The 26,025-nt window shown below is 35.2% G+C and overlaps 1 protein-coding gene across 4 annotated transcripts in view; it reads right to left on the bottom strand.

Moving 5' to 3' along the window:
• Positions 1 to 24,205, bottom strand: part of fryl (furry homolog, like) — a 132,161-nt gene extending 107,956 nt beyond the window's left edge. For 3 of the 4 annotated variants that reach the window (XM_073816672.1, XM_073816670.1, XM_073816669.1), the window contains exons 1-2: positions 23,990 to 24,204; positions 10,147 to 10,230 (exon numbers count right to left, since the gene is read on the bottom strand). The gene's annotated coding sequence lies outside the window, so the exon portion shown is untranslated. Of the gene's footprint in view, positions 1 to 10,146; positions 10,231 to 23,989 lie in introns of all 4 variants that reach the window. The other variant, XM_073816671.1, reaches the window with a different exon arrangement.
• Positions 24,206 to 26,025: the final 1,820 nt, after the last annotated feature.

The raw sequence follows: 26,025 nt of genomic DNA on the forward strand, positions 1-26,025 counted from the left end.
ATCTATTACTAGTTACAAAGGAAAATTGGCCAATAATGAAAACAATGAGACAAACTTGAGAGACTTTAGAAAGGTTTACCCTGTTTAAATAGGTGGCGGTATAGTGAGAGCTGTTTGCGTAAAAACTAACTCAATAAAATTGTTAATGAAAGTAATCAACAACTATTTCATTATCAATTATCGAGACTTTGCACTTTGTAGAGAACTTGCAAGCATTCTCAATTATCAAAACAGCTCGTCCTGACAGTGAGTGATTAAATGCTGTTGTCACCATTAAACTGCAAATACTTGTGTGCTTGTGGGTGTGCACGCCCAGGCCTGTCAATCAAAGCAGCGCCACAGAAAGAGTGTATTATAATTAAAACAATAAACGCTGTTAAACATCAAATTTAAGGTTTAAATAACCAAAATGAAACTTCTATAAGTGACCCTAGACAACTAAACCAGTCATAAGGGTCTATTTTTTTAATTGAGATTTATACATTATCTGAAATCTGAATAAATAAACTTTTTTTTATTGATTGAGGGTGCAAAAAAATCTGAATACTGAGAAAATTGCCTTTAAAAGTTGTCCAAATGAAGTTCTTAGCAATGCATATTACTCATCAAAAATTACGTTTTGATACATTTACGGTAGGAAATTTACAAATAATCTTCATGGAACATGATCTTTACTTTGATGAATCATTATATGGGTCAAAATCAATCATTTTGACCCATATAATGTATTATTGGCTATTGCAAATATACCTGTGCTACTTAAGGGTGGTTTTGTGGTCCAGGATCACATATATGAAACTTTACATATGCAGTTCAAATATATATATTTATAAATTACTGAAAACTAACCAGCTAACTGTTGGTAACTAGTTATTTTAAATGTTGTTGTGAATTCTTAAATTTCAAATCACTTTTTTTTTCACACAAATTTTAACCACTTTTGCAAACTGTGTATATCAAATCAAAAGTTCAGGGTCAGTATGTTTTTGTTTTTTTTTCTTTATTGAAAGAAAAAAAATTTGAGGGCCCTATGAAATCGGTTTAATTTTTGTTTTCCAAATTGCGTTTTATTTTTGTCCCGAATTCCATTTTTTCAGTTTTAATTTTTCTGGATTCTGTTTTTCCCCCATTTAAAATTTTCCAGACTCTGTTTTGATTGGTTAAATAATAAAACAAATTAACAAATTAAACAAAAAGCATTAATCAAATTAATTAAAACTTACATGAAACTTACAAAGTTTAACAGCAATTTAGCAATAAAAAGTACAACAAGAGTTACATTCTGAAGGCAATATGAAATAAGTTTTATTATTTTCTCAAATTACATTTTACTGTTAACAAATTCTGTGTTCCATTAATTTTCTGGATTCCATTTTAATGGTTTGATTACATGTTATTAATCAAAAGCATCTCTAATTAACTAATTTTATTAAAAAATATTATTTTCTTTTTTTTATTTTACCAGTATTTTTATTTATTTATTTATTTTCAAAAAGTGTTGTGTATTTACATTTTAAAATAAATAATTTGTAATTAAATTCTGGTAAATATTCCTTAATAATGTTTGAATAATAATTAGTAGTAGAATATGCAGGATTCATATTTAAAAAGTATTTTTATGGCTTAATATTCACAGACACAAGTCCATATCGAGTTAGAAGTCTACTGACCTACTTTTGATTTATTCATTCAAAATTTGGCAAATTCCATGACATTCTGCATTATACAGTTAATTCTGTTTTTATGACTGGATTTCACAATTCCGTCTATATTTTCCATATCGTGGAAATCATAAAATTGATCAAAGGTGCCAGTAAAACATTTAGAATGTTACAAAATATATTAAAACAGAAAACTGTTGTAATAATATTTACCATTTCTACTGCAATTTGATCAAATAAATACAGCCTTTGTGAGAATTAGAGACTCCCCAAACTGTTTAATACAAATGCACATTCTTTAATGGGGAGATGCAAATCACCAGATTAATTAAAATATTAATTCAACAGATTAAGTCACACAGAGTTGCAATACCTGAATCTAGTTACTTGAATAAGAGTGACTAGTGTGGAGCATTTAAACACACTGGGGAACATGAGCATGTCCTGGCAGGTACATTTAAAACCCAAATCCTCACCTGAACACTCAAGACTTATCAATTTGGGAAGAGCAAGGTGTGGTTTGGTTGCAATGTAAACACCTACAAACACACACACACACACACACACACACACACACACACACACACACACACACACACACACACACACACACACACACACACACACACACACACACACACACACACACACACACACACACACACACACACACACACACACACACAGATGAGAGCAGAGATCAAGACAGATGTAGCTTTCAGTGAGTGAAAAACAATGGCTTTACGTTGGTGTTACGTCACAATATTTTAAAGATATGTCTTTTCAATTTACTGTATTTTTATAAATATTTATGTTTTTAGCCATGGAGGTGAGCCAATGGATATCACACAAGCAACGTGAAAACTGCGCAATATGTTAAAGCGAAAGTAAAAACTGACAGTGCTTTCAGCATCTGAGGGGCATTCTCTCAGAGACAATAAGAGGCGATTATACTTTATATGTTGATATTAATTTAGTCCCCTAATAGTGTTGTCAAAAGTCCCGGTACTTCGGTACCAAGTCGGTACTAAAAAAATTAAAACGTTACGGTACCAGGTTTTCTTAAGTACCGGTGGTACCGACTATCCGGTCAACCCGGTTCTTGATACGCTATACAAAAGGTGCGCTCTCACGCACTGCACAGTTGCGCTCTATTCAGCGGTGCTGCTGATGCCGCGGCTCTGACTCCACTTGTTGACAAAGAAGAGCCAGGCTTGCTCCAAATAGTTTGGATTTGCGGCTGAACAAGGCGAATATAATAGATCATCAAAAAACAATTTGCAAAAGATGTCGTCTAGGTTCTCTCGAAAGGAGGAAACATCAAACTTAAAACACCTCAAAGATCGACTCCGGGATCAAATGAAAGAGTTCAAGTAAGGTAAGTTTCATTTTAATTTCATATTTAGAGCATTATTGCATATTTTAATTTGAATGTCAGACTGAAATAAACATCACCGTTTGTGTAGTGAATCGTTAGCATAAGCGCGGCTAACGCTAATTATGCTGGGCCTTAGAATGAATTTGAACCAACGCTCCTATAACTTTTGTTAAGAGTAAAAAAAAAAATAAGGACATGTATTTACTATTTTTTACACAAATGACATGTGTATCCAAAATATATGTGTTAGAGAATGTACAAATGTATGTATAGTTAACAATGTCTATGTCCTTAATATTCGTCTGTCAAAAACGTTTTAGGTTTATTCTTGACTGGATAAATATGAATGCAGTTTGGATTGAATAAAAGTACAATCAAATAAAACACGTTTTATCCCCTGTTTAGTTTGGTAATACTTTAAAATAAGATCAAATTCATGCATCATCTAACATAAACTTAAAGTAAGTGAAACATATTTTTACAACATTAATTCATGTTTGTGAATGTTATTTAATACAAAAAGACATGATCATGTTTGTTCATGTTTAACAGATTAATATGATTTTATGCATTAGTAAATGTTGAAATTAGCATAACCTCACTAAGAATAATTGCCATGTAATGTTAACTACTGTTTATTGTTAGGCAATGTTATCTAACAAATGAAAATTGTAAAGTGTTTTTAATACTGCAGTTTTCATCTGTGATAGACACTTGTCTTAATATATGTAATCTTATCTTAATTTATTATAACAGCTGAGGTTATTTTTTTACTGAAAATTCATATTTTGCTGGTGTCAATGATCTAATGTTGCATCTGGTCAGACTTAGGCCATGGCTTTACTTAAGTATATTATATTTCATTTTACAGTTGCAGATTAAGGAAGATCATGAAAGACCCCAGCGAACTACAAAACAGACAACAGTGCAGATGTTTTTCAGCAACAGCAGCAGAAATATGACAAAAAGTTTTGGGTGAAGCTTGTTTACATTTTTTATGCCTGTAATTTATTTAGATGTTATTTCATTACTAAAATGTTTACAAATACTTTTTTAACCTGTGAAAAAACTTTTAACAAAATTTTACATTAGTATAAAGAATGGCACTGTTTTTTTGTACATTTTATTTTTTTTTATTAATAAAAAATAGTGTGTTGCTCAATTAATATGTTATTGTGTTTTGCTTTGGTACCGAAATTGGTACCGAGAACCGTGGATTTTCAATGGTATTGGTACCGAATACTGAAATTTTGGTACCGTGACAACACTATCCCCTAATATTTTTTCTGTGCCCTGAACATGGTGGGAAAAAAATAAAAAGAAACGTATTTTGTGTAAGGGTTGTTTTTTGAAAGACTTAAATAAAGCACTTAATTTTCATTGATGACTGCAGTGTTATTAGGGGTTAAGAAAGTCTTAATTATGATTTCAGGTGGTCTTAAATGTGGCGACTGAAAGACAAGAATTGCGATGAAACTTCAAAAGGCTATCCATTGAATAAATATGAGCGCTGCACTTGTCAAAGGCATTTGCTGCACTGCTTTGTGTACTACCATTCTGACAGCGCCTCCTGCTGGAAGAGAAACACCTAGAGTTGTAAATGTGAACTCATGGATCCACAAGATGTGTTATAAAAATTTAAACAATTTAAACAAAGGCTGTAAAATATATGTATATGTTATTTAAGTAATATATTTGATTGATAATAATTGTTTAAATTAATATAATTGATTTATTCTTTGAAACTTTAATATTAATTTATGCAATTGCAATGCCTTGATTTAAGTAAGATTAGTACACGGTCATAGCCATAAATGCAATGGTACTAATAATTGCCATAATTCTTTCGGTGTTTCCGTTTTCGGCCTTGGTTTCCTCTTTTTCGGTTTTCGGTTTCGGCCAAGAATTTTCATTTCGGTGCATACCTATAAAAAACCCTAATTTCTTTTTGACTGAGGAAAGAAAAACATGAACATCTTGAACATGGGGGTGAATAAATGATCAGGAAATTTTAATTCTGGAAGTGAACTAATCCTTTAAATAAGTTTCCACTGCTGGCTCTCGTCGGCTGTCTCAGTGCACCCAATGTGCATGTACCGGCCCTTAGGGCGGCTGCAGCCCAGCCGAGCATGATGGAGAGGGGAAACAATAGAGAGAGAGGGGTAGGCCCCTAGATTCAAATCAACGCAGGAATGTCAGAGGGGAAGCAGCAGAAACAATGCTCAACACGACTCTCATACAGCAACACAAAGACCCGCACGGCAAAACAGGAAAACCAACTTGCACAGTAAACTGAAGACGAAACTGCTCCTGAATCAGCGCTTTAACGTCGGAGAGTGACGACGCTGAGCATCTTTCTAGATACCGATTGGTTCAGGATCAGTCTTCGGGCAGCATGACGATATGAATGATGCAGCGATCTACAATCTACACCAGTGCAGCACCACATCAAGTCCTGCTATTGTATGAACACGCATCTCTGCTCGCCATCTCTTTTCTTAGGAAACAGGCTTTTCGCTAAACGGTGTCGTTGCAGATTGTTCCTGATTCATGTTTCCTGTCTTGCACAGGATGCTGTTTTCAGCGGCTACAAAATGTTAATCTAACGATCCTTTCCGTTTGTGTTTTATTTATACCCTCTCCGTCTCTTCTTGTTCACCTGCTGTTCTTATTGGTTTTGGGTTTGATTGAAACGGTTTTGTTTTTCCAAGGGGCTTGAGCCGTCATCAGCCAAGAATGTGAGAAACACATAAGAGGTCAAGGATCGAACTTGTTAGACCGGTACATCCCCTTAACCCCAAAGTGATTTACGGCAGATTAACTGAACTACTCGAGCTAGGAAACATATATTACACGCAAGACAAACATCTTAGCAACATGATGCACAACTGTCAATCATTAGTCTAACATTTTCACACGATCAACAGATGACCGACCAACTGACAGGAAGCTGTTACTCGCTGTTCTCTCACACACACAGCTTGTTCCTCACAGGGTCTTTATTCAGCGCTAAACAAACTCACCTCATTCACCTCACTGGCTGACTCAGGGCTAATCTGTTGGAGAAACATCCCACACAGTTTCGACAGTGATGAGAACGCTCTCTAGTTTCTGTAGATCTTGCAACAAATAGTTTTTAATTGTACTGATCTGGAATGCAAAGACTCCATATGCAAAGATAACTGTAAATAAGCCATTTGTGACCCTGGACCACAAAACCAGTCATAAGGGTCCATTTTTGACCCTTAAAGCTGAATAAATAAGCTTTCATTGATATATGATTTGTTAGGATAATATTTGGCTGAGATACAACTATTTGAATCTGTAAAAAAAAAAAAAATGATGAAGAAATCGCATTTAAAGTTGTCCAAATGAAGTTCCTAGCAATGCATATTACTAAAAAAAAAAAAAAAAAAGTTTTGATATATTTACGGTAGGAAATTTACGAAAAACCTTAATCAAAAATGATAGTTATTTAAAGGAATGGTTCGGACGGAGTAGAATTTTTTTTACCTTGGTCAAACATTTATGGAGATATTAGAGTTTTTTAGAATTGCTTGTTACAGGAGTGATTGGTACATGTGATTTATCTCGTAAATTGCACCACTAAATGTGCAAGTAATCTTACCAAACTTGTACAGTAGTGTAAATAGGTTATGTACTCACAAAACGCTGCATCGGAACATTTGTAAGTCCACCATGAGTGTTTTAAAAACAACTTTTACCCAATCCCTACTAGTCTCAAAAACTACAAATGGCGACACGTTGACGTCACTTCCCTGTTTTGAAAAAAAGCACGTAAAAGTCCTCCTACAAGTTGACATGCACACAGATGTAGTAGGAGGACTTTTACGTGCTCTTTTCAAACCAGGGAAGTGACGTCGACTTGTAGTTTCTGAGACTAGTAGTTCTCGGGTAAAACGTGTTTTTAAAACACTCATGGTGGACTTACAAATGTTCCGATGCAGCGTTTTGTGAGTACATAACCTATTTACACTACTGTACAAGTTTGGTAAGATTACTTGCACGTTTAGTGGTGCAATTTACGAGATACATCACATGTACCATTCACTCCTGTAACAAGCAATTAGAAAAACTCTAATATCTCCATAAATGTTCGACTAAGGTAAAAAAAACTCCGGATGGGGTATTTAGATGGGCTTCGGAGTGCATAGCAATGAAGTCAATTCTACTCCGAACCATCCCTTTAACATCCTAATGATTTTTGGCATAAAAAAAAAATCTATCATTTTGACCAGCAGAAACCTCCACTCCCTTCTCTACATTATGAACAAAAGAAAAGCTGAGCAAATATTGGAATATGCGACCCTGGACCACAAAACCAGTCATAAGGGGCAATTTTCTGAAATTGGGATTTACACATCATCTGAAAGCTGATTAAATATGTTTGGACAATATAGGACAATATTTGGCCAAGATACAACTATTTGAAAATCTGAAATCTGAGGGTGCAAAAAAAAATCGAAATACTGAGAAAATCACCTTTAAAGTTGTCCAAATGAAGTTCTTAGCAATGCATATTACTAATCAAATAATAAGTTTTGATATATTTACGGTGGGAAATTTACAAAATATCTTTATGGAACATGATCTCTACCTAATATCCTAATGATTTTTGGCATAAAAAGAAAAATCGATAAGTTTGACCCATACAATGTTTTTTTGGCTATTGCTACAAATATACCTGTGCTACTTAAGACTGGTTTTGTAGTCCAAAGTCACATATAAGTCTGACTGCATTCGTCTGAATGAAGAAAGTCATGCACATCTAGGATGGCTTGAGGTTGAAAAAAATCAAAGGGTAATTTTCATTTTTGGATCTCATTAACTTTAGCCCAGGGGTCGTCACTACCTGGGGTCAAACCTGCAGACCTTTATGTCGAGGAACCTAAATCTCAACCTCCAGGTTATGACCATCAATGCTTGAGCCTGTGAGGTGGTGACTCACATCTGACTAATGATGACCGCAGAACCGCTGCACTGTGGCTACCGTCCTTTGATTATTCAGACTTCCCAAAGGAATTTTCTTCCTGCTCTTAACACAACAGCAAGACCATCTGCACAGACTCAGACGATTGTGTTTTTGATGAAGCAATCTGTAAAGCGGTATGATGTAACCGTCATCCTGCAATTTTGACTTTACTCAACATGATTCTGCTCAAGCCACTGTCCGCAAAAACTCCCAGCATGTAACCACCCGCATATGCTTTTTCAAACACTGCTGTTGAATCATGCACTCTGGCATGAGCTACGAGATATTGATATGGATTCAGGTCTAGTGTTATATATAGTTTTAGAATTAAAGGAACAGTTCACTCAAAAATTAAAACTGTCATTATTTATTTACCATCATGTCGCTCCAAACCCTGACTTTGGTTTACATGCTCCACAAAAACCAATGAGGTCTGGTCTGTTCTAGCACGTGATTCCATGTGTGGATGTTGATCACTGTTTAAATGTAAGACAAACCTAAATGAAATTTGTTCATCATATAATGCGATTGTATCTCTTCACAAGGTTTGACCCAATGGGGATGTAACGATATTATCAAAATCGCGATAACAAAACTGTCTCGATATTATCTCGGTCACATGACGACATGAAACGATAGGTCTTCCAGGCAAAAAGTGTATTTTTTTTTTAATATATTTCAATTTCTTATTCTAACATAAAAGGTCTTCAAAGTTGTGTTTTGGGCCAACTCATTTATTGCATGTGCTGTGAGTTTCGCATGCTTTTAGGATTGCAACGGCCACCAGTTATGCTTTATTTTCATGGCAGATAATTACAGCAACTCACTAGATTTATAGTGAGGTGCTTTTTGTAAACCTGTTTTCACTGAAGCTGGAGTTTTCCTTCAAACTAAAAGCTCTACTGCAGTTCCCGTCAAAATAAAAGCTTAAAAGTGCAGTATGAATTGCTGACAGCTAGCAGTTGAAATGGGTAACATTACTGCCATCCAAATTGAAAATTTCTCTTTCAAGTGTAGAAATTAGAAAAGAAGTATTGTAATTTTCCTACTGCAGTGTAAAGCAAAATAATATACCTATGAAAATATAAATTTTCATTTACTTTGCAATTGTTTTACAATATATGGCCATTACTGTCATTGTTTTTATTATTATTTTTATATTTTTATTTGTTTGGCTTCCTAAAACACCAGTGTGAATGTAATTTAGACTAAGACAGTGTATCACAAATAAAAAGAGTGTTGAGTCCCCTTTAAAGTTCAGGTACAAGTCAATTCACTGACTTTTTTCTGACTCAAGTGTTCCTACTTAAGAACATGGGTTGGAGCTCTAAATTTTAAACTCTCAAAGTACATTAGATAGAATAATTTAACTTTAAAATGTACAAAATTTTCAGTTTTTTTTTCTAATTCTTCATTTGTCTTTTTTTGTTTTTTAATAAATCACAATAAATATAATGTCATGGTCTTCATATTGCAATATTATCGCATAGTGAGATTTTGATATCGTTTCATCCCTATTTATGGGAACTTTTTTAACTTTACAAAACTTCTCTGGTTTCATTTAAAAAATTTTAAAGGGATAGTTCCACCCAAAAATGTCAATTCAGTCATTAATTACTCACTCAATTACCGTCGCTCATCTTTAAAGCACAAATTAAGATAGTTTTGATAAAATCCAAAAGCTTTCTGGGCAAAAAAAGTATTCTCGTAGCTTCATAACATCATGGTTGAACCACTGATGTAGACATGAACTTTTCTGGACCTTCAACGTCATATTTGCTGTCTAGGCAGGGTCAGAAAGCTCTCAGATTTCATCCAAAATATCTTAATTTGTGTTCCGAAGATGAAAGAAGGCCTTACGGGTTTGGAGCGACATGAGGGTAAGTAATTAAAAACAGAATTTTCATTTTTGCATGAACTACCCCTTTAATTTGCGTTTCGAAGATTAACCAAAAGTCCTATGCGTTTGGAACAACATGAGCTAGTAAATTATAACAATTCTTGTTTTTGCGTGAACTATCCCTTTAATGTGAAAGACAAGGTTAATAGCAGGGCAAGTACACAAAATATACTGTCAGTAGATAAAAGCAGAAGAAGAGGTGTGGCAGACATACCCGAGGGCCATAGAGCTTGGGTGGAGGGGTTGTGTCAAACTGAGTGACAGGCCAGCGGGGTCAATGGGGTTGGGTCACGTCAATCTGAGGAAAAAATAAGAACAAAGCTGCATGGGTTCATTAGGCAGCAAATGAGCAAAAAAAAAAATCATTCAACCAGCATTAAGGGATCAGAAACTCACTAGGCCAAACGTCAACATAAGCATGTACTACATGACAAGTACAGTACAGAAATCCTAGACATGTGAAAACTGAAGTAATGCATCAATGCCTTTCCTTGAGGGTAAACTAGTTCTGATGGAATCTGACTGAACCTGAGCCAGGATTGCAGGACTCTTCCTAGGCGGTAAGCTACAGATTACCTCCTTCCACCCAGTCATTCATCCATTCGTCCAAACGGTGGTTATATAAACTCAGTTGCATGCTGTCCCCTACACACAAGCGCAGAAAGGTACGCCAGAGCTAAAAAAAAAAAACACATAAACTGCCAAAGACTTATTTATAGGAGTGTTAAGTGTTAGGCAGACTACCTGGGTCTCATTAGCTATAATTACTACTCAGGGCTCCTGCGGCGCTCAATGACACTGCGGCTCAATCACAGGGGCGGATAAATGCGCGTATTTACACTGCACATCTGAAGAGCCAAACACAGACCACACAGCAAACCCAAGAGGAACAACTTGTGCTTTTCTCTCTGTCTGTCTTTTAAAACCCATTATGTGGAACTAGCTCATGGAGAATCTCTACACACATATACATCTTTGCAGTCAACTGATAAAACACTATTCGAACTTCAATAAGATAGGCTTTCCCACTATATCCCTCTTACTCAACCTCATTTTGTCCAAACGTCAGACCGTCATTCATCTTCAGAATACAAATTAAGATATTTTTGATGAAATCTGAGCGCTTTCTGACCCAGAAAGGTAGTAAGAACATCATTAAAATGTGACAGCAGAAGTTCAACTGAAATGTTATGACGCTACGAGAATACGTTTTGTGCCACAGAACAGAAGAATGAAGTTAGCCTGGGTTTTTCCATGTTGCCTTGCGAGCAGCGCGATTTTATTCACGCTGCTAGGCAGCCTGAAGTCCATGGACCAAATTTTTCACCTCAGATAGAGAACCAATCACAGAACGGGGAGGGAGCAGCAAGACGATGACGCCTTCTATGCGACTCACCGAAGCAGTTTGTTTATAACTATGGATCCAGCATGGCAGCAGACGCGAAGTTATCTTTCGATGCAGCCTTAGGGCGTGTTCACACTTGGCGTCTTTTTTGACAAAAAAAAGTTGACAAGGGCGTTTTTTTAGTTGCAAAAAAATCTGGAAGCGTTGCAGCAGAGGGCGTCTTTTTGTTGCTATAACAACAGCTGCAACAGTAGTCTATGTGTGGAGCAGAAATGTCGATAAAAAAAGGAAGCTGGCTCTTTTCTTTTTTTTTTACATTTTTGCCTTTTATTTGATAGGACAGTATTTAGACAGAAAGCGAAGTGGGAGAGAGAGAGCGGGGTACGGGATCGGGAAAGGCCTGCGAGCCAGGACTCGAAAAAGGGTTGCCCGAAGCGCAGCGGCGCTACTGTACAAGTCGATGTGCGGCTCAAGAAGCTAGAAACGCTGCACGTCGGTTTTTGAAGTTAACGGGGAGGCAAATCCGGTTCACAACAATAAAATAAAAGTCTATATAACGGCACCTTTCCCATTTTTTCTTGTTGTTATGGAAACGAAAGGTCTGGCTACTCGCTTGTCATTGGTCAGCTGTCAAAAAAAGCGCTTGACGTAGGACGTTTACTTTAGAAAAGTTCAACTTTTTTCAACTTAAAAAGATGCTCTGAGCTGCAGAAAAAGACGCCGGCGGTGGCGTTTAAAAAAGCGCTCAGGGCTTTTTTGAAAAGACGGTTTACTGCATAGGGTTATAATGTAAAACAGACGCTGGCAGTTTAAAAAAAAAAAGAGTGAAACACGTGTGAACACGGCCTTAGATTGTGTTCTAAGTAGTTTAGAACGCAAGTTCTACATACGTCATCCAGTATAATTGAAACGATTGGCTATGAGCTACACACAGGCGCATTTGATAGACATTTGTTAAACGGCCCTGGGCATTCGTAAAACACGTCTCAAATATGAGAAAATGAACATGTGGTTCCCAGACCACGAATCATGACGTTGTCATGACGTGGTTTGGCGTTAGCCAGGCTAGAATGAAGTTGTATTTTGTTTTCTTTTAGGGCTGCCACTAACGACTATTTTTTATTTAATCTATCGACTAATTTATTGATTAATCGATTAATCTAAACGACTAATTTCCCGCAAAAAAAAAAAAACAATTTTACTTAAGAACATTTTATTTTTAATAAAATCAATTAATTGGAGGTGCTTTTGATCATTAAAATTTAAATGGAACCATTAAATTGAAATCCAGAAAAGTAATGGAAAAGAATTTGGTGAAAATAAAACTGTAAAACTCAATTAATTAGACAGGCCTTTTGATAAAAAAAATAAAAATAAAAAAATAAAAATGTAATTAACCATTAAAACAGAACATAGAAATATTAAAACGGAAAAAAATGAATTTGGAAATAAAACGGATTTCATAGGGCCCTATAATTTTTTTGTGTCTCTGTGGTAATAAAAGTAGATGTAAGTGAACAACAGCCTTTTAAAAATTTTTAAAATACATATATAAAAACAATGAGACATCAATAATTAGTTTATAATTAATTAATAATTTCACTGCGTGATCTAATCTGTGTTTAATATTGACTAAACAACATTTCAAATGTCCACTTTTATCTTTAATATTTGCCCATATCTTTACCAAAGAAATGCTGTAGCCACAGAAATTTAATGAATATGTGGACATCAAAACGTAAACTCAGAGTGAGGGTTTAAACTTTTATTTTGAAATCACAATGAACACTTAGCATGATGAGAAAGATATTGATGTATTCTCCTGAGTTTGCATAGGTTAAATGATTTACCTTACAAATCTGATGAAATGGCGCACATTGCGTTCCCAGATGAACGTTATAATAAATCTAAACTCACAACAACATGCAGAGATGGAGTTTGAGACACTCCACATGTAAATGATAACAGCTTGTGTAGAACAGCATATTGTGAACTGAGCTGCTGTGCGACGCATTTACGTAACCTACACGTATGTAAATAATTGACACACGTATATTAAACCTGCATCAAATACATTTAACTAAATATTAGCATTTGTGAATTCACAATTATGCTTATGATTTTTAAATGGGTTTAATATATAATGCAGCCTTGGCAAACGCTCTAATAATGTGTTTCATGGATTCTCGTCTATGAAATGCTCCACTTCCGGTATTTTGCTGGTTAGTCGATGCAGGCAAAATGAAATCGAGGATTTTTACAAATCGAATAGTTGATTAGAATCAACGAATTGCAGCAGCCCTGTTTTCTTTTTGCACAAGAAGTATTATTTACAACTAACATAGGCCCATAATTGATAAAATGTTACTAATGAATTCTGAATTAATTTCTTAGTTTAATCAATTACTCTTTTATCACTTCCTAAAACAGATGATCAGAGAAGGTGGTTTGCAGTCGCAACTATCAGCTAAGTACAATGACAGACACACACACTCACATCCAACCTTCCTCTTCTCAGGCCACACGTGAGATACGAATAGTTCATCTAACTTCCTGTTACACCAGAACAACCACAAAAAAAAGAACTAGACACTCGCCAAGCTTCACCTTCAAAACAATTTCTCTCACACCCTCCTGTATATAAATATACACACGCACATTTACAAAACACTTCACGTCTGAGACCCCCAAATATTCTCACACATAAGTATTCATGTCTTTCACTTACATTTACACTTAAACTTTTCTTTTAAGTCTGTGAGACATGGCTTTTACGAGTGATAACAAACCCAACGGAACACACAGACACAAAGAGCTATTTTCCCAGGACAAGGAGGGGCTTGTTTTCTTTGGCAAGGCCAAGGGCCAGAGCCTGAAGCCAAGCAGTAACAGAGGAAAGACAGACTGTCCAGAGTCAAGTCAAATTGAAGAAAAGAACACACACACACACACACACCACAGAACAGTGGATGAACACCTAAAAAGAAGTGTACTCATCCACACTTTCTGACTACTTTGGATGCTTAAAATATTGATGTGTGAGTGCTAGGCTAGGCAGACATACACAAAATCACTATAAATCAGTTTGGAAGGTGGATTTTATATTTCCTTGTGCTAAATGTCACTCTAAGCTTGTGGTTCTCTTCCAAGTCCACACTTTGGTGACCTAGTGACGCACAGACTGTTGGGTAGTAGTTCGCCGTGAAGCCACAGTGGCTTACTTAAAACTTTGTGGACGCACATATGGCAGCCACTGCAAGACTGCAATACATAATTTGGGACAGGACAGTGATGAACATAGCAAATCGATATATTTCATATTCACATACAAAAAGTAAAGTAGCAAAAACAGTGTGGTTAACTGTACGGGTCTGAGAGGTAGTGTGAGTGAGATAGGGCCATGCAAATTCCAATGATGATGACAAGAGTCCCGCTGACTGATGTGGACAGCATATCATTGCCTAGAGGGGAAATCTCTCTGTCGAACTCCCACCTATCCACGCACAAGAATGGGGAAGAGCAGAGTCTGACAAATGAAAACAGGTATATCTGTTTCCAAAGAGGTGACAGATCAGGAAGTGTTGATTAAGACATACACTGACAGAGAGGTGTGACATCAGACAGCTAAATTACAGGCATTTCCTTTGTTTTGGAATGCAGGAAACAGAAGTGGGCACATTTTTACATATATATATATATATATATATATATATATTAGGGGTGTGTCGAGACACTTATCTCACGAGACACGACATTGGGTTCACGAGAACGAGATGAGATTTTTAAACTTTTTTTAAAGAACTCCTCAATGATGAAATATATAGGGGAAAATTGTATTTTATTCAACAACAACAAAAAAAAAACAATGCAAAAAAAGATGTCGGTGCATTTCGATATGAACTTGTACTTTATGAAATTAAACTTCTGTTTTAATAAATGATATGCAGTAATAAGCATGTAAACTAATGCTGCATGATTCTGGATAGGGATGCACCGATACCAATCGGTCGATAAAGCATGCGCGTTTTGTCAGTAAAGCCGGTTCTGTAATCAGCGGTAAATGCCATCAGGTGCGTGATTTCACGTTGAGCCGTATATACTACACACAGCCGTTGTTTACCGACGAGCTGCGCAAATCAATGTTCATTATCAGTGTGAATGTGCGCAGCTCGTCTGTAAACAACGGCTGTGTGTAGTATATACGGCTCAACGTGAAATCGCGCACCTGATGGCATTTACCGCTGATTACAGAACCGGCTTTACTGACAAAACGCGCAAGTTATCGACCGATACATATCGTGCATCCCTAATTCTGGATAAACTGAAAAACAATTTTCTGTTATAAATTGGAGATCATGATTCTGAAGAAAAAAAGGATTAGAAATCTAAACAAAATTATGTAATTTACTAGTGGTTGTGACAGAATGTTCATTGCTTAAGTCTAAATTTTAACAAAAAAAAAAAACAAATGAAGGAGCCAGTGTCTCAATTAATAAAGACTTGTTTCACTGTTGGAATATACATACATATATACATACATACACACACACACACACACACACACACACACACACACACACATACATACACATACATATATCATTTTACATTTTATTATTACTACTACTATTTTTGGTAAAGGTGCTGTATGTAATTCTCTGACTGCACTAAAGCATAAACAGACCATAAAACATTTTCAGATATTTAGGAAACATTCTAAATTCACACACTTGTTTCTCAGAACAATTCTTCTTTGAAAATGTGAATTCCGTGTCGGAATGTCTGTTTTTGGTTTGCTCTATGTAATTCTGACCACTGACAGTTAACCTAATAATATTTTGACAGTCCGGGTTGCCAGTTGGTGGAAAATGCAGCGTAATGCAGCCAAAGAAGTGGGCAAATTAACTCGGTGACATAGGAAAGGCAACTTATTATATTATTACCACCCTTAAGCAGCACGTTTCCACCCACGGCGCCGTCATTTTGTTTTCGCAAGCGACAACGGTGTACCAGTTCTAACACCACGTCAAAGGTTCGAGCAAAGCATGCTAACTGCTCTGTCGCTGGCTTTACAGACGAGCACAGAACGCTATTTAGAGTCCCAGTCTTAGAAGAGACAAGAAAGCAGTGGATTTATTGATTTATTTACATTATATTATGCTGCTGCCACACAGATCTAATAATCTAACAATTTAGAAACCAGCTGTTTACCTTTACACACTGTTTTAACCGACTGTTTTTGTAACTCATGTGCTTTTTTTTACATAAACTTGTGTATTTGACAGTTTAAGCGCAATGAAAGAGAACTTAGTTTAGCACACAGGGCTTTATGCTTACTTTACTTGTGAGAAGCACTTGTGCTCCTAACTTAAAGGTGCCATAGAATGCATTGAGAGAATGTTTTAAATTGTTCTCTGAGTTCTGCATAGAAGGTATATGGCATAGGAAAGGGTAAAAAATCTCCAGAAACGGTTTCACAGGTCCATTTACAACCCTAGGATTTGTCCCTAAAATGAAATGCTCTGTTATTGCCTTATTTGGAAGGTCCGTGAATATTAAATGAGGAGCTCTGCTCTGATTGGCTGTCTCACAGTGCAGCTTGCTCTCACACAGCTGTAAGGAAACACATGGAGGAAATATATATTTAATCACGGGTGATATTTGACCCCTTAAAGTGATTTACAAGGGAATTTAACCTTTGTTTTGACCTTTTCATAAGTTTAATTAGGCTCAGAGGTGGCAGGGGTGCAAACAAATTCCTAAATTCACGTTGAGATTAATGTTTTAAATCGAATTTGTTTTTAATACAGATATATTACAGATTTAAATAACTGCCAGCAGGTGGCGGCAAGACACTGATTTAATTACTGAATCATATCATTCATTTGATTCGTTTGAACGGATGGTTCATTCAGGAAAAAAGCAAGTGACTGTCTTTATGAATGGGAAATTTAATCATTTCACTAGATTTGGTCACACCGTAGAGCCCTCTCACAGTCTCTTTCTGTGTGCGCTCAGAAAACCATATATCAGAAGTTTAAACAAATATGGCTTTAAAACACTTATTACTGATTTTAGCGTGATAGACCTGATAACAAAAAAGCAAACAGATGTTGTTGTTTTTTTGAGAATATCAGAGGTACTTGCTGTAACAGCAAAGCCCTATTCTGGAAAAAGTAGTGGGGAGCAGTAGCTCATTTGCATTTAAAGAGACATTCACGAAAACTTTGAGCTGAATCTTCACAGACACATTCTGGGGGCATCTGAGACTTATATTACATATTTTAAAAAGAGCATAATAGGTCTCCTTTAATAACAACACACAAACACACAACTATATAGATATATAGCCACATAGGCAGACAGATAGATAAACAAACACATCAGAATTGCTACGTTCAGGAAACTTTTGCAGGCCAGATCTGAACCTGCAGCACCCATATGACTAGCAAAACATGAAATGTGCATTAACTGCTGTGTCACAGCTCTGTCAGCACAGGCATATTTTGCTCAGAACAAGCCATCACTTAAATAGTTACCATAACACCCTATCAGGGAAATTCAGAGGGAAAAAAAAATCTGTTTTGAGATGCATTTCTAGAATTGCACCTGAATCATCAATAGACATCTGTAGGAGACACAAATGAGCCTAAACATAACATCAGTTATTTTCCATACAGCACCTTTAATGGCAATGCAAATTAACTTAAAACACTAAACTCATGCTTCCCGTAAGACCTGATAAGGAACCTTTATAGACCAACGTTCTGACACACAGGCAAACAAAATGCTTTGTTGCTAAGGCCAAGCTGGTAAGAAGACATAAACCAGCCAACTAGGTCATCACTGTGACCTTCGACCCTGAAACTATAACCAGATTAAACTTTTGGTTTCTCTCAGTTAGACAACAGCTATGACTTTGCTTTTACCCAAGGAGTTGTGCAAGATATTTTATGATTAACAACACAAAAACAAAAATCATGTCGAGTGACAGACAGATTATTGGTTGGCAGAGAAAACAGTTCTGTCTGCTTTTATCTTTCCTCTTTAAATCTCTCTCTCGTATGCTGATATTAGTGAGAGTAATCCCTTGTCCTTGTCTTGACTATGGAGAGAGAACCAGACGGTAGAGATCATGCAAGCATGCATGAGATCAGAACATAAGCCAAAGGGATGAATTATAGGGGGAAATGCCACTCTGTTGGGCACAGAGGAAGATGATTGGTCAGGGTCGGACAGAACCCGCAGCCTGGGCATTAATAATGCACTCTGTTCCCTGTGTGCACTGATAGAGTTTCCCATACTGCAGTACTTCACACCAGCACCCAATGCAAACTTCAGTATATGCACAGCTGGGCTCAACAATAAGGTGGCCCATACCACTGAGCAATACGACGATATTAACATACATCGATGACAATACACTATATTGATTAAGTCAGTTAACAGATGATTATTAACAATATTGGGGGAAAAATACAATTGAAAGCTGATTGCAAAATGTGTGTGTGTGACTATAATGTGGTAAACATGCATTCTATGCAACATCATTCATCTATGTTTTTGTAATTTTCAAATTATTTTGTTAACACTGCAAGCTAAATGTTTTGGCTATTCATTATATTCTGCAGACAAAAATTATACTACATTCTGTATAAATTCAGAATAGGCAGTGATTTCTCTCATTTTAAAAATATTGAAGGAATAGTTCACACAAAAGAAAACATTATTTTGTCATCGTTGACCAGTATGAATTTTCCTCAAGTTGAACACAGAAGTAGATATTTTGAAGAAGGCCCCCACTGACTTCTACAGTAGGGAAATACTACTGAAGTCAATGGGGACCATCAACTGTTTGATTACCAGGATTCTTCAAAATATTCTTCTTTTATGTTCAACATGGGTGAACTATGCTTGCAAGTATTCTTTGTTTTCATTCTGTGGTTTAGTAAGCATTACATACACTACCAGTCAAAAGTTTTTGAGTTATGTTTTTTAAAGAATTATCTTCTGCTCACCAAGCCTGCATTTATTTGATCCAAAATACACCAAAAGCATTGTGATATTGTAAAATATTTATATATTTATTTTATACTATTTAAAAAAAATACATTTCTATTTTCTTTTCTCTTTTTGAGGGAGAAAGAAATGATAGAAATGTAAACTTTTGTTTAGCAAGGATGCTTTAAATTGATCAAAAGTGATGATATTGAAGACATTTATAATGTTACAAAAGATTTCTATTTCAATAAATGCTGTTCTTCGGAACTTTCTATTCATCAGAGAAACTTGAAAAAAATTCTACTCAGCTGTTTTCAACATAATAATAATAATAATAATAAATATTTTTTGAGCAGCAAATCAGAATATTAGAATTATTTCTGAAGGATCATGTGACTGGAGTAATGATGCTAAAAAATCAGCCCGGAATCACAGGAATATATTACATTTTAAAATATAATCAAATAAAAATATTTTAAATTGTCAAATTAGTGCAATTTTTTTTTTTTTTTTTTTTTTTTTGCTGTACTTTGGATCAAATAAATGCGGAAGAGACAGAAAGAAAAAATCTAACTGTTCAAAAACTTTTGACTAGTAGTGTAGTAATGGAAATATCAAATTGTAGCCAATGAATAGCACTGTGGAGCTCTGTCACAAAAACAAATTCCTAGTATGTGCAAACATACCTGGCAATAAAGCTCATTCTGATTCTGATTCTGAATAACTACACTTGTTTCTGTATATTTATTAATAATTAAAAAAGAGTCTTTAAATCTAAAACACTGAATTTCCAGTGTTGGCAGCTCTGCTAAATAGCCTATTGGGTTCATTGTTCTATAATAAAAAAAAAAATGCAATCATAATAAACATTTTTTTAATCAATTCTGTTTATTAAACGGTAGTTTTATTTCGTTCCAACTGGTAACCTTTTAGAAACATCTTGAACGGAAACAAAAAAAAATGCTTACCGTTTTTGCTGAGAACGAAGAAATTAATGACAAACAACAAATATTTTTGTAATTAAGGAAATAAACCTGTTGATAACTCAGTCTTAAGTGCATTTATCAAGCATTTATCATTCTTAAGCTCCAAAAGTGTACAGTTCTCTTCAGAAAATGAATTTTTTTCCAAATACAAATTTGATAAAAACGGTGTTTGATAGTCGGTGTGAGCCAGCGTTCATAGATTACATAACGCAACTTGAACACAGTATCACACAGTAAAGTACATGTGCACAACAACAGCTGTCAATCTCGCCAGCTTCCATCTATGAATTCCTGGGAATCATCCCAAACAGATTACTTTTTTCCCGAATAACCATCACGTCACTTGTCCGTACTATAACAGAGTCTTTTATCTAGAAGAATGCTGTGTTAATTTTCTTGGCAATCTCTGCGAGACAGCTGACGGCAGATCTGCGGTGTCACAACGGCGAGCTCTAAAGCACAGTAGGCGTATGGAAAACACGGTCATGACGGTCATCCGCAACGCTCGTCGGACGGCCGAATACACAACTCTGTGTCAGTTCACTTAGCAAATGCAATTACGCAACACCCCTGAAGGGCACAAGAAGCCAGAGGCAAAGCAATGTCTGATTATTTCATTTCTTCTGGGAAAAAAAATAGGCCTTTAAAATGCCTCTTTCATTTGTGGTAAAATCCAGCTCTGTAAGGCCTGAGTTCCAAAATGCCCACGTGTGCATTAATTTGCCACCTACACCAGACCGTACGGCCCCACTCCTACAAGACCCTTTATACTGCACCAGACAACAGATGACTCAAATCAAAACCCTCACTGTTTGGTTTCTTGTTTCATGACAAAAGTATTGAAAAACAAAGTTCTCATGAGAAAAAGTAGTTAAGAATGTGTTTCACATGACTGTAATGTAACTAGCCTATATCATATTTTCTGATTGCAGCTGTTGTGATTATGCCCTTAATAATGTATTTAACAAGAAGAGTGTGTTCAAAAGGTCGTAAAAACACTGCAACCTCAGGCACATTTAGATTAAAATTAGGACGGAGGAGCGAAACAATTCATCCCTTTCCCCTCCCTCCTAAATGACAAAATGATCCCACGGGATTACGACTATATTGCACTGTATATCTCCTTCATTTATGTGGGACAAATTAACAGGGAGCATTAGTTCCAGCAAAGAAGCAATTACTGAGAACACATCTTAAACAAGGTAATTTACTAGTTTATCAATGCTAATAGCACAGTATACTGTCACTAGGAAGCTTTTAAATAAATTAATAGGAAAGAGTTCTTGAAAATATTCAAGCAGTTCACTGCAGAAAAGGGGACAACCATATGATGTTAAGGTGAGCAATATATCAGTCATATCAGATCTGTACTTTTGGTTTTGTATGGTTGCATAATATTGACAAGAAAAACAACCACTCACTACTCTAAATTTCTTTCCTAATTTCTGACTGTATCTTAGGATAGGACAATATATAGACTAGATGCAACCATTTGAAAATCTGGAATCTGAGGGTGCAAAAAAAATCTAAATACTGAGAAAATCACCTTTAAAGTTGTCGAAATGTTCTCAGCAATGCATATTATTAATCAAAAATTATGTTTTATATATTTACAGAAGGAAATTTACGAAATATCCTGAGGGAACATGATCTTCACTTAATATCCTAATGATTTTGGCATAAAATAAAAATCTATCATTTTGATCCATGCAATGTATTTTTGGCTATTGTTACAAATATACTCTGGTTTTGTGGTCCAGGGTCACATATTTATTACTTATAAAGTCTGCAATTATTCAATTACTACAATTACACTACCAGTCAAAAGTTTTTGAACCGTAAGATTTATTTATTTTATTTAAGAATTGCATTCTTTTGATCCAAAGTACAGAAAAAAAAACTGTACAATTTTGAAATATTTTCCTATTTAAAATAAATGCTTTCGATTTTAATATATTTTAAAATGCTATTTATTCCTGTGATTTCACAGCTGAAACTTTAGCATCATTACTCCAGTCACATGATCCTTTAGAAACCATTCTAATATTTTGAGTTGCTGCTCAAAAAACCTTTATTAATGTTAATATGTTGAAAACGGTTTAGTAGAATTTTTTCAGGTTTCTCTGATGAATAGAAAGTTCAGAAGAACAGCATTTATCTGAAATAGAAATATTTTGTAACATTATAAATGTCTTTATCATCACTTTTGACCAATTTAAAGCATTCTTGCTAAATCAAAGTATGCATTTTTATAATTTCTTTCCCCCCAATTTTTTTTTAGCTTTTGAATGGTATAGTGTATAATGTTACAAATGCTTTTTATTTCCATTTATCAAACTATCCTGAAAAGAATGTACTTCACTGTTTCAAATATTGATAACAATAATACAAATGTTTCTTAAGCAGCAAATCAGCACATTGGAATGATTTCTGAAGGATCATGTGACACTGAAGACTGGAGTAATGATGCTGAAAATTTAGCTTTGATCACAGAAATAAATTACATTTTAAAATATAATCAAATAGAAAACAGTTATTTTAAATGTTAAAAATATTTACAAATTTTACAAGAACAATAGAACAGACTTCTTTAAAGAAAAACATTAAAAATCTTACTGTTCCAAAACTTTTGACTGGTAGTGTATGCAAACAATTTTTTATTATTAATTAATTTAACATTTGATTTCATGAAGCATGCAGAGATTTCAGATTAAAATATCATGCATCTATATTTCCACACTCACATTTAGAACCATTAAATGAAATCAGTAAGTCCAGCATTCAACTCCAATGCAACAATCCCATGCATCTGTCTCCCACCAAACCCTTACCACTGTTTACAAGAGACACACTGCTGTCATGACACTCAAAGCAGCATGTTCACCAGTAAGCAGGAAGAGTTCACACTCCTCTCAGAGCTCAGATCAGGAGTGTGAAATCTTCTCTGCTCACTACTGAACAAGCAGCTCTCTCACCAAATGCTAAGAAGCTGGCGGGAACACTTAAGTTGTTAATATCATTTATGACTCATGCACATGTTTGCATAGGACAAGCAATAAACATCAATGAGCCTTTCAACTGACAGATTTTATTAGATGAACAAGATAAAGGGAAAGAGAAGTGGCCCTGGACTGCAACAAAACCATGTTTGTTAGATGAATACCTCTATGAGCAACAGCTCTAGAGTTTCACTAAATGTTCACACTTTTTTACTAAAGGAAATGAAAGAGAAAGATCGTTTTATGCAATCAAATAAGATTTGGTGGGTTTTAAACTCAGCCTAGCAGCATCCTGTTAATAATAACCGCAGATGTTTAACGTTATATTATAACTGATACTGATTTGTAACGGTTTCTCCCTTCATTCCAGCTAAAACACAATTTCTCCCAGAAACGCAAGCTCACAAAACTCTATAAAAAGTCACGTAGTGGCCTGTGCATCAAGACTTTAGTTTCATATGGCCTGTTCAACTCATGTACCTCACCAATGATGTCCAAAAAAGCGGTCTAGGTAGACAGCTCACTAGATTTTGTGACACAGCCAGTCACTTCGCTTCAAATGCAGGTCAACATAACATAACTTGACTACCAACTGATAATATCCTGCAAAGGAAAGTACATCCGATAAGACAACCGAGTAGCGTTCAAAGTGAGAGCTAGCTCTTTCGGTCCTACATTGGAGGTTGGGTTTTTGAGGTTAGTCAAACAGAATTCGGCCCTTCTTACCTTTTTTAGAGCAGCTGCGCTTTTCCTCGTCAGTTAACGTTAGCCTGCTTGCGCTAGCGCTGAAAACCCGATGGTTCTTCTCTCCAAAAGATGACGCGAACGACTCGAGCTTTACAAAAACAACATTTTACATCCGTCGACCTCTAACACTCGATCTCACAGCTAATCTTCTCTGTCTTTTTTTCGCAAAACACCTAAAAACTCGACGAATGACAACGTGCCCACCTCCCTGTCCATCAGATTGGAGCAGCGCTGGCTAACGGCTTTGACAATCCGCTCTTCTGATAGGGGAGTTGCGGTGTCAAGATTGCGGAGCTAAGCCCCACCCTCCGCTCGCAGCGATGAATGCACTGTATTCACACGCTTAACAAACGGAGCATTTCATTGGGTGATCGAGCCATCAATCAACGCACACTGCTACTGGATTGGCTGAAAGGGCATGATTCCGTGATAATTCCTTCGTTTTGTCAAAATGCACGTTCGTACACTGCGTAAATACATTGACTAGAAAAATCAATACTTTTAGATCAGACCCACAACTGTTCTTCGTTTATGAGGTTTAGTTTTGCGTTGTGAGGTCGGTCGATAGATGAGGCAGTTAAAAGGCTATTGACAAAACACTAAAAGCGATTAATACTCATATTGACACTAAGTTATGATTACTCTAAACTTCTCTAAATCATTTCACAAACACCTGCTCAGTCAATATTAGACAAGCTTAGAAATTTTAATGCATCAGGTATACATTTACATGATTTATACGATTGTCCGAACGCTTTAAATTTGAGTTTTGTCTGTTTATTTTATTTATAAGAATAGCAAACATGTATGAACTGACGTTGTTACATATTAAAAATGTATGTACTGAAATTTAAACGTCATGAAATATGTTTAAGTTTTATGAAAACTGTTCATATATAGTCAAATTCATTTGAACGGATAAAGAACAGATTTTTTGATATTGTGGTTATAAAAATGTTTTTATTCTCCGTGTTGAATTTACAATGAAGCATGCTTGCTCAGACGATCTTTAAGCAAAATAGAAATACTAAAATACTCAAAATAGACATTAACTTTTTTTATTGCAGTTTTTTAGAACGAAGAACGAACATACAAGAGCAATAGCATAAATTACATTAAAGTAAATAAGGAAAGCAATACAAATCACATATCTGTAAAACAAGTACAAATAATTATAAATTATTCAAAGAATAGATTTAAGCATTTTGTGCTATTTGTTTCTTTTGACACATACAGGTAGGGACTTATTTCTATTTTAAAATGAGTAAAATTAGTTTACATTTGTAAATAAAGAATGTTCCATATATAATGAGTAAATTCACAATATACCAAATTTTGAATCAACAGTATATAAAAAATGAAGTATCTTTTTTTTGAGTTGCAATTCAACATTAGTACATTGTTTAACAATATAAATACAATCATAAAATAAATAGACAATACCCTCATTTTCCTGTTTACAGAAAATACACTTCAAGCCAATTACAAAACTTTACAATTACCTTTTACATGATAAATATGATGAAAAATCTTGAATGATACCTCTCTAATTTTATTAGTGACACAAAAATATCTGTAAGATAATTATTATTACTGTTTTCCTTTTTTATTTCTTGTTTCTTTTAGCATGTACAGGTAGTGACTTATTTTTAAATGGTTAAAATTAGTTTTGTTCACTGCCCATTTACATTTGTAAATAAAGCATGTTCCATATATCCATATATAATATACCAAATTTTGAAGTCAACAGTATACTCAACAAAATAAAATATCCTTTTCTTTGAGTTGCAATTCAACATTAGTACTTTAACAAAAAAAAAAAAGACAAAATAATTTTGTATAAATACAATCATAAATAGACAATACTCTCATTTTCCTGTTTACAGAAAATACACTTCAAGCCAATTACAAAACTTTGCAATCTTGCTCAGAAAAACGAAAACAAAAATGCACTTAAATTAAACAGAAAACGTTTGTATATTGTTTTGGGGAAAAAAAAAAAGAAATTAAGGCAG

Source organism: Garra rufa, chromosome 13, assembly GCF_049309525.1.
Source record: "Garra rufa chromosome 13, GarRuf1.0, whole genome shotgun sequence".
In the NCBI taxonomy this organism is placed as follows: domain Eukaryota; kingdom Metazoa; phylum Chordata; class Actinopteri; order Cypriniformes; family Cyprinidae; genus Garra; species Garra rufa.